The sequence below is a fragment of the Tupaia chinensis genome, unplaced genomic scaffold, assembly GCF_000334495.1.
Source record: "Tupaia chinensis unplaced genomic scaffold, TupChi_1.0 Scaffold000591_1, whole genome shotgun sequence".
NCBI classification, from domain to species: domain Eukaryota; kingdom Metazoa; phylum Chordata; class Mammalia; order Scandentia; family Tupaiidae; genus Tupaia; species Tupaia belangeri.
The window spans coordinates 242,843-251,931 of NW_006160107.1; the positions used below are offsets into that span (position 1 = coordinate 242,843).

General features: G+C 37.3%; 1 pseudogene; it reads left to right on the top strand.

Annotated features, from left to right (window-relative positions):
- Positions 1 to 3,038: 3,038 nt before the first annotated feature.
- LOC102478493 (poly(A) RNA polymerase, mitochondrial-like) overlaps positions 3,039 to 9,089 on the top strand; it is a 9,416-nt pseudogene continuing 3,365 nt past the window's right edge.

The following is a 9,089-nucleotide window of genomic DNA, read 5'->3' on the forward strand; positions in this document are numbered from 1 at the left end:
CAACAAACTGTCACTGTAGAAAGCTTTTAAAATCAGTATCTCACACATAATGGAAAGGGGTGGAGATGGCTTTTCTTCCATGGGAATGCATGGGAATGTGATATTGTCTACTTCAGGGAAGGTGTAGAAAGGCTCTTCTGCCTTTTCTGTGCTATGAATTAGCTTCCCTGCTCCTGATCAGTAAGTCACTCATTTCACATCACTATTTCCATATTCACTACCAAATTTAGAATGGTTGGTGACCTAAAGTCTTAGGTCACTTTTCTCAAAAACTGACTCTAGAGAGAGTGTTTTTTGTCTTGTTTCTGATTGTTACCTTCTTATCTGACCTGATGATCTTTTCTCTCATTAAATATAGTCAGGATATGTGTGCTGTTTAAAGCCATGCTCAAAATAGAAGCAATTAAATTAGTTAGACTTTTCAGTAGTTAATTGAAGTATTCTCTTTTTAAAAATGATATGCCAGCTCTAAACTTGATTCACAGATACATTCCAACATTCCCAATATTTTGAGATGATGTGGACATTCAACCATACAAAACTATTCATATGTCACCATCCTACAGCACATGAACTTCTGTTGTACTCCTGTTCCAGGGATGTGCATAGATCTGAACAACAAAAAAGGAACTCCTTTACAAACACAGACTATGTCACAGATAAGTTTCATTTCTTAGAAACTGCTAACTAGGATTAGGCTACAACACCCTCTTTGTTCAGAGACCTGCATTATAAGGAAGAACTGACAACTATCTCCCAACAGGCATTTTCATGTGTAATATTGGGTGGAACATTATCAGCTTCAGTTGCATATGATTTTTCTTTACCCAGGTCCAGAAGATACTGATGTTGTAGTTTAAAATAACTAGAATCTGAGGACTGTTTTATATTCCTGAATACAAAGCAGGACTACTTCTAAATTTATCTGAATCCTTCCTGACTACATTAATAGATTGCGATCATTTTATTTAGTAAAAATCCTTTTCATTATTCTTTTTTTTTCTTTTGTAGAGGTTTCTGCCTTAGGGTGCATGCACTTGCCAGAGAGAGAGAAAGAGAGACAGAGATAGTGACAGGGAATGTGAGAAATCACTCCCCAGGGAGAATGGCCATGCCACAATCCCTTCTCCTCTATTTTCCTCCCAGGATCTTGGGCAAACATGCACATGCACTTGGCATGAGTTTCAAACCACTGAGTCTGGGACTCGAAAGGTGGTCAGCTATGTGGGAGTCCAGTGATACAGCTAATACTCTTTCTGCTGGCCCCATCTTACATTATTCTTTGACAAACTTTTTCTTTCATGTTTTTCTGTGCCTTTGAAGTCAGAAGTTCTGGCCTCACTTCGTTTCTCTTCTCTCCAACCAAGATAGATTCAACTTTTATTTGCAGTGTCAGCTCTAGGCCCTGTTAACTAAGTGTTCTGAAGTGTAAATAAAAGAGATGCTGCCCCCTTCCCTAGCCATGATCCTTCCTGTGTCTAGTCTACATCTCTGTTTGAAAATCCAATTCTTATTGTATAATAAGGTAAGGAAATAGACATTAGTAATAATAGATAGTTGAACTCAAAATAGTTACATACTTCTGAGACAGCATTTCTCAGTCTGGTCATTGTATCTCCTACATCAGAAGACTCTCTTAGAGAGTCTGTTAAGATGCTGATTACTGAGCACTACCCCAGATACATTTATTCAAAATTTTGTGAGTGGTATGAATGAGATCTGTGAATTTTGCATTAAATAAATATTGCAAAAGGGGTTTGTGCCCACTAGAGAGAGAAAAAGAGAAAGAGAGAAGATAGAGAGGGAGAAAGCATCTCCCATGGGGTATACTTATGCTGCAATCCCTTCTCCTCCACTTCAATCCCTTTTCCTACACTTCAAACATGCAAGCTCATGTACCTGGCATGTTTTTCAAGCCAGTGGGGTCAGAACTCAAACCCCACAGTTGGCTATAGGGAATCCAGCTCCCTTAACACTAGGCCATTGGGAAATCCCAGGAATTCTCAGGCTCACTAAGTGATTTTTATGTGCACTGAAGTTTAAGAAGTTTTAAATTTGTTGAAATATCTGAACCTCTATAGCCTCTCAAATGGAGAAAAGTTTTGTTCTACCTTAATACAGTAGAGATGAAGAAAAAGGAATAAATAATTATTGTGTAATATGTGCCAAAAACAGTACTGGTTAAGAAATGCTGCTTGTACGCTTTCTAACTATCACAACATCTCTTTGTTGAGCTGTTGATGAGATATAGAGGCAACTATTAAGAGGTGGAACCAGGATGAGTATTTAATTTTCCATAATTTGATTGCTGCATAGAGTTCAGTATACACGGTCAATAGTGGCTGATATGCTTGTTTAATAATTTGATATAATAGTATTAATAAAATGTAAAAAAAAAAGGCCCTGTTCTCTACCCTTCTCATCAGACACATGGAGGCCAAAACCACTCCATAAATCAACTACACATGGTGTCTTAGACTGATCTAAGCCCATATCCTGGACATAGAAAATAGTTTTATAGCTACAGAGATCAGGAAATTGACAGATGCATTAGCCAAGAGATCTTCTGGAGGCACAGAGACAGACACTGTCTCTGAGATGCTTTAGCATTTTGATGACCAGTCTAAGTCTCCATGTGTAGTTGATTTACAGAGTGGTTTTGACCTCCACGTGTCTGGTGAGAAATAAGGGTAGAGAACAGGGCAATTTTTTTTTTTTTACATTTTATTAACAATATTATATCAAATTATTAAACAAGTATATCAGCCACTATTGACTAACCATGTATGCTGAACTCTATACAAAGCACTTTTAATAATTGGCTATTCATAATGGTCCTATGAGGAAGGTGCTATTATCTCTGCTTTCTCTGTTAAGGAACAAAATGTAGCAAAACTTGCACATACACACCCAGCTAGTAAGTAACAGAAGCTGACCATCTGTTTGGCTCTAAAGTCCGCCAGAGTTCCACATACTGGAACTGATTAATCAAAGTTCAGCTTATGCTGTGATCATTGAAAATTCATCCATGGTGGACCATGGTGGCTCACAACATGTGGCTGTTAACCTGGTTGCCCCTGTGTGCCCAGAGAAGTCAGGTCCAGTGTGTCCAGCTTCTCAATTGCCCCAGAACTGTGACTGCAGACCTCAGAAAGAAAGAGTAGCCTTTGGGGAGCATGGAGACAGATGTTAAAGGTAATACAGAGGTGGAAGAGACTCTACCATAGAGAGTCAGACATCTTCACAGAACTGAGCAAGATTTGGAGGATGCATGGAAGTTTGCCAGACAGAAAATGAGAAGGCTCTAAAGACAAGATTTCTACAAAGAGATTCTCTGAGTTGCAAAAAGAAAGACTAGAACAGATACAACAAATGGTTTTAATACTTCATCCAAATAAACACAGTGAAAAAAAATTCTCAAATATTTATCACAACATGGACTTTTTATGAATTTATTTGTTTTATAAACATTCAATGACATCGTTTAGCTTATGAAGTGAACATTTCAATATGTGAACAATTCTACCCAGTCCCGTTGATCAAAATATCAACAGATTACACCACACCTCTCCATCCCATAAATGCTCTGCCTCTGTATCCCTCCTCCAAATGGCTTTCTCTAGACCCCACTCCTCCACACCACATCTGGCATTCACACCCATCTCTTGTGTTTGTATATCTTTTAGTCAGTCAGTTTTGGTCATAGAGTGCAGACACTGGGTATATATTAAGTGGGGACATACGGTGTCTCTCCTTCATAGCCCGGCTTGCTTCACTCAGCAGTAAATCTTCCATATTCTTCCACTTTCTGTCAAAAGCCAGGGTTTTGTTGGTTTTTATGGCTGAATAGTATTCCATAGAGTATACGTGCCACAGTTTTTAAATCCATTCATCCATATGGGGGCATTTGGCTTGGTTCCACGTCTTAGCAATCGTGAATAATGCTGCAATAAACATCGATGTGCAAGCACTTTTCTAATGAAGAATTCTTCTGTCCTTTGGGTAGATACCAAGGAGTGGGATTGCTGTATCATATGGTAGATCTATTTGTAGATTTTTGAGGAATCTCCAAATTGTTCACAGTGGCTGGACCAATTTACATTTCCACCAGCACTGTAAGAGAGTTCCCCTTTCACCACAACCTCGCCAACACTTATCATTTTTTTGTTTCTTTAATCTTAGACATTCTGACTGGGGTTAGGTGGTATCTCATTGTTGTTTTGATCTGCATTTCCCTTACTATGAGGGATTTTGAACACTTTTTCATATGCCTTTTGGCTATTCGTATGTCATCTTTAGAGAGTGTTTTCTTCAACTTCTCCCATCTTTTAATAGGGTTGATCATCTTTTTTCCAAACAGCTTCTTTAGTTCCTTGTGTATTCCGGTTATTAGTCTATTATCTGATGCATAATTTACAAAAATATTTTCCCATTCTGAGGGCTGTCAATTCACTCTAATTAGTGTGTCTTTTGCCATGCAGAAACTTCTTAGTCTTATGTAGTCCAATCTGTCTATTTTAGGGATGATCGACTGTGCTTTGAGGGTCTTATTTAAGAAGTCTTTCCATATACCAATGTCTCCCAGAGTTTCCCCAGTGTTTTCCAGGAGCAGCTTTATAGTTGGAGGTCTTAGATTTAGATACTTGATCCACCTTGACTTGATTTTTGTTCAAAGGTGAGAGGTAGGGGTTCAGATTCATCTTTCTGCAAGTGGAAATTCAGTTTTTCCAGCATCATTTGCTGAAGAGGTTTTCCTTTTCCCACTGAATTTACTGGTACTCCTTGTCAAAAATCAGTTGACTGTATGTTTGGAAATTTACTTCTGGGGACTCTATTCTGTTCCATTGGTCCAAGTGTCTGTTTCTATGCCAGTACCATGCTGTTTTGATTACCACAGCTTTGTAGTCTATTTTTGGGTCAGGGAGTGAGATGCCACCCACTCCACTCTTCTTGTATAGAATTGCTTTGGCAATAAGGAGTCTTTTATGATTCCATATGAATTTTATGATTGTCTTTTCTAGATCTGTGAAGAATGTGACTGGTAGTTTGATTGACATTGCATTAAATATGTAGATTAATTTGGGTAGTATTGCCATTTTGATTATATTAATTCTTCCAATCTAGAAATGTGGTATGTCCTTCCATTGTTTTGGGTCATTTTCAATTTCTTTTTTTAGCTTCTCATAGTTTTTCTTGTGGAGGTCTTTAACTTCTTTGGTTAGATTTATTTCTAAATATCGTATACATCTGGTGGCTATGGTAAATGGAATAACTTTTTTCAGTTCTATCTCTGTCTGCCTGGTATTCGTATATAGAAATGCTATTGATTTCTGTATATTGATTTTATAACCTGCAACTTTACTGTAATTATGTATTACTTCCAATAATTTTTCCATGGAGACCATTGGGTCTTCTATGTATACAATCATGTAATCTGCGAATAGAGAAAGTTTCACGTCTTCTATTCCTATTCAAATGCCTTTTATTTTTTCCTCTTTTCTGATTGAATTGGTGAGGACTTCCAATGCTATATTAAAAAGGAGTGGAGAAAGTGGGCATCCTTGTCTTGTGTCTGTGGTTAGTGGGAACAGTTTCATCTTTTCTCCATTGAGGATGATGTTCGTTATGGGTTTTTCATAGATGGCTTTTATTGTGTTGAGAAGTGGCCCTTATATGCCGATTTTGTTGAGAGTCTTGATCATGAAGGGATGTTGTATCTTATCAAATGCTTTTTCTGCATCAATTGATATGATCGTATGGTTTTTATCTTTATTCCTGTTTATATGATGTATTACATATATGGTTTTGCTTATGTTAAACCAAGCTTGCATTCCTGGAATAAAGCCTACCTGATCATGGTGTATGATATTTTTTATAAGTTGTTGGATACGAGTTCCTAGTATCTTGTTTAGAAGCTTTGCGTCTATGTTCATCAGAGTTATTGGTCTATAGTTTTTCTTCCTTGTCCTGTCTTTATCAGTTTTAAGAAAGAGGGTGATAGTGGCTTCATAGAATGAATTAGGGAGAGATTCACCCTTTTGGATCTTTAAAAATAACTTGAGCAGAATGGGGGTTAACTCTTTTTTGAAAATTTTGTAGAATTCAGAAGTGAATCCATCGGGGCCAGGGCTTTTCTTTGTTGGCAGGTTATTTATTACTGATTCAATCTCCTGGCTTGTTATGGGCCTTTTCGACCTTTCTATATCCTCCTGGCTCATTCTTGGCAGATTATATTTGTCCACGAATTTGTCCATCTCATCCAGATTGTCTTGTTTCTTAGCATATAGATGTTCAAAATATCCTCTAACGATTTTTTGAATTTCTACTATGTCTGTTGTTATATTACCATCTTCATTTCAGATTTAATCCACCTGGTTCCTTTCTCTCTTATTCTTAATAAGTCTCACTAGTGGTGTATCGATTTTATTTATCCTTTCAAAGAATCAGCTTTGCTTTTACTTTCAATTATTTCTGTATAGTATGTTTATTTTCTATTTCATTTATTTCTGCTCAGATCTTTATTATTTCCTTTCTCCTGGAGTGTTTTGGATTTTTTGCTGTTGCTTTTCCAATTCTTTGAGGCTTGATGTTAGGTGATCCATTAGCCTTCTTTCAGTCTTCTTCTTATGTGCACTAATTGCTATGAACTTCCCTCTTATGACTGCTTTAGCAGTGCCCCAAAGATTATGGAAACTCATGTCTTCATTGTCATTGGCTTCCATGAATCTTTTGATTTCAGTCTTTATTTCTTCAGTAGGGGGAGTCATTCAGAAGTAGGTTATTTAGTTTCCATGTATTTGGGTATTTTTGAGGATTTATCTTGAAATTAAAATCAAGTTTAATTCCATTATGGTCAGAGAAGATGCTGGATATAGTTTCTATGCCTCTGAATTTGTAGAGGCTTCCTTTGTGCCGTATGATATGCTCAATCTTAGAATAGGTTTCATGTTGGGGTGAGAAAAAATTTCATGTTTTTTTGATGGAAAGTTCTATAGATGTCTGTTAAGTCCTATTGATTTATGATATCATTTAGATCCTTGATCTCTTTACATAATTTTTTCCTAGATGATCTGTCCAGAGGGGAAAGTGCAGTGTTGAGATCTCCAACAATCAGTGTGTTGCAGTCTATATCCCCTTTTAGATCTAACAGTCTTTCTTTCACATATTTGAAAGCTCCTGTGTTAGTTGCCTAGATATTTATAAGCGTTATATCTTCTTGATCTACAGAGCCTTACGATATAGTGCCCATCTTTGTCTCTTCAAACAGTTTTTGTTTTAAACCCTATTTTGTAAGAAATTAACATTGCAACTCCAACTTTTTTTTGGTTCCTATTTGCATGGAAAACTTTTTTCCAACCCTTCACTTTGAGTCTATGTATGTCTTTCTCCTTCAGGTGGGTTTCCTGTAGGCAACAGATAGAGGATTTCTGTTGTTTTTATCAATTCAGTCAGTCTGTGTATTTTGATTGGAGAATTTAATCCATTAATGTTCAATGTTATCATCAATGTTACTGGATCTGTACCAACATTTAAGTTAGCCATTGTCTTAGCTGACTTTTATTTCTTTGTTTCTGGCTGTTAGTTCTTTAGTTTTCCTGGAACAGTACTTTCTTTCTTCAGGGTTTCTTGAAGTGCTGTTCTGGTGTTGGCAAATTCTTTCAGGTTGTTTGTCTGAGAAGATTTTAATCTTTTTTTTCCCATATGAAGGATAATCTTGCAGGATAGAATAGTCTTGGTTGAAATTGTTTCTCTCTTAAAACTTTCAATACATCTTCTCATTCTTTCCTTGCTTGCATTGTTTCCGTTGAGAGGTCCGGTGTTAGCCTGATGGGATGGCCTTTGTAAGTCGCTTCTCATTTCTCTCTTGCCACTTTTAGTATCATGTCTTTATCTGTGGTCTTGGACAGTCTTGCTAAAATGTGCCTTGGGGAAGATCTTCTGGGATTGATTTTTTTGGGGTCCTTTGTATTTCTTGGGTCTGGATGGTTGAGTGCCTCTCTAGACTAGGGAAATTTTCTTCCAGGATTTCATGGAATAGATTTTCCATGCCATTATTAGTGTCTTCACCTTCTGGTATGCCAATTATTCTGATGTTTGGGTGTCTAATGGAGTCTAGTATTTCTCGTATGTTATCCTCATTTTTTTTGTTGTTATTTTCTCTATCTTTTTGGTGTTTTTTTTTCTAGATCAGAGGTTTTGTCTTCTACATCAGAGATTCGGTTTTCAACATGATCTAATCAACTTTTAATACTTTCAAGGGAGTTTTTTATTTTCTCTATTCCAGACTTTATCTTTAATAGCAACATGTGGTTCTTTCTCAGAGTGTCCATTTCTTCTTTCATGTCCTGGAAGGACTTCCTAATCTCCTATAGTTCATTGCCTCTTTTCTGTTCCAATTCATAGAATTTGTAACCATGAATGTTCTAAATTCTTTGTCTGACATTTTGGTAACATCCTCCATAGTTATGAGAGATGGAGGGGAGTTACCATTTTCCTTTGGTGGAGACATATTTCCTTGTTTATTCAGACCTGAGGCTCTTCTTCTACTTCTCGCCATTGGAAGATGTATTCACTTTGAATACCTCTTATGGGAATGTTTCTCCGACAAGGTGTGAGTTTCCCTTTTGCAGCAATTATTGTTTGCCAAAGTTTCTCTTCTGTTGTTTTTACCCATGTGGTATCAAGAGGGGTATTCTACTGAGGTGTCTGAAAAGCAATATCTCCTTTTTCTCAGGAGGATCAGTACAAGTGAAGATCCAAGAGAAAGTTAAATTACTAGGGGATTTCAGTTATCTGATTATAGACCTGTAGTCCCTCTGGCAGGGTGGAAGATGAAGATGAGAGAATATTAGGTGAAACAACAAAAGAAAACACACACACACACACACACACACACATAGAAATAAAGAAAAGACCTGCAGCTGGGTCTGTGGCCTGCTGCTGGGGACAGAACACGCTGTGGGAGGAGGAAGACCAGGAAATTAACAAGAGAATAAAGAGGCTCAAAAATCAAAAGCAGAAAATACTAGCTACCTAACTAGGGGGCAGAGGCTTGGCTGGGGTTCTGCAGGTGAGGTGAGGGGGCAGTG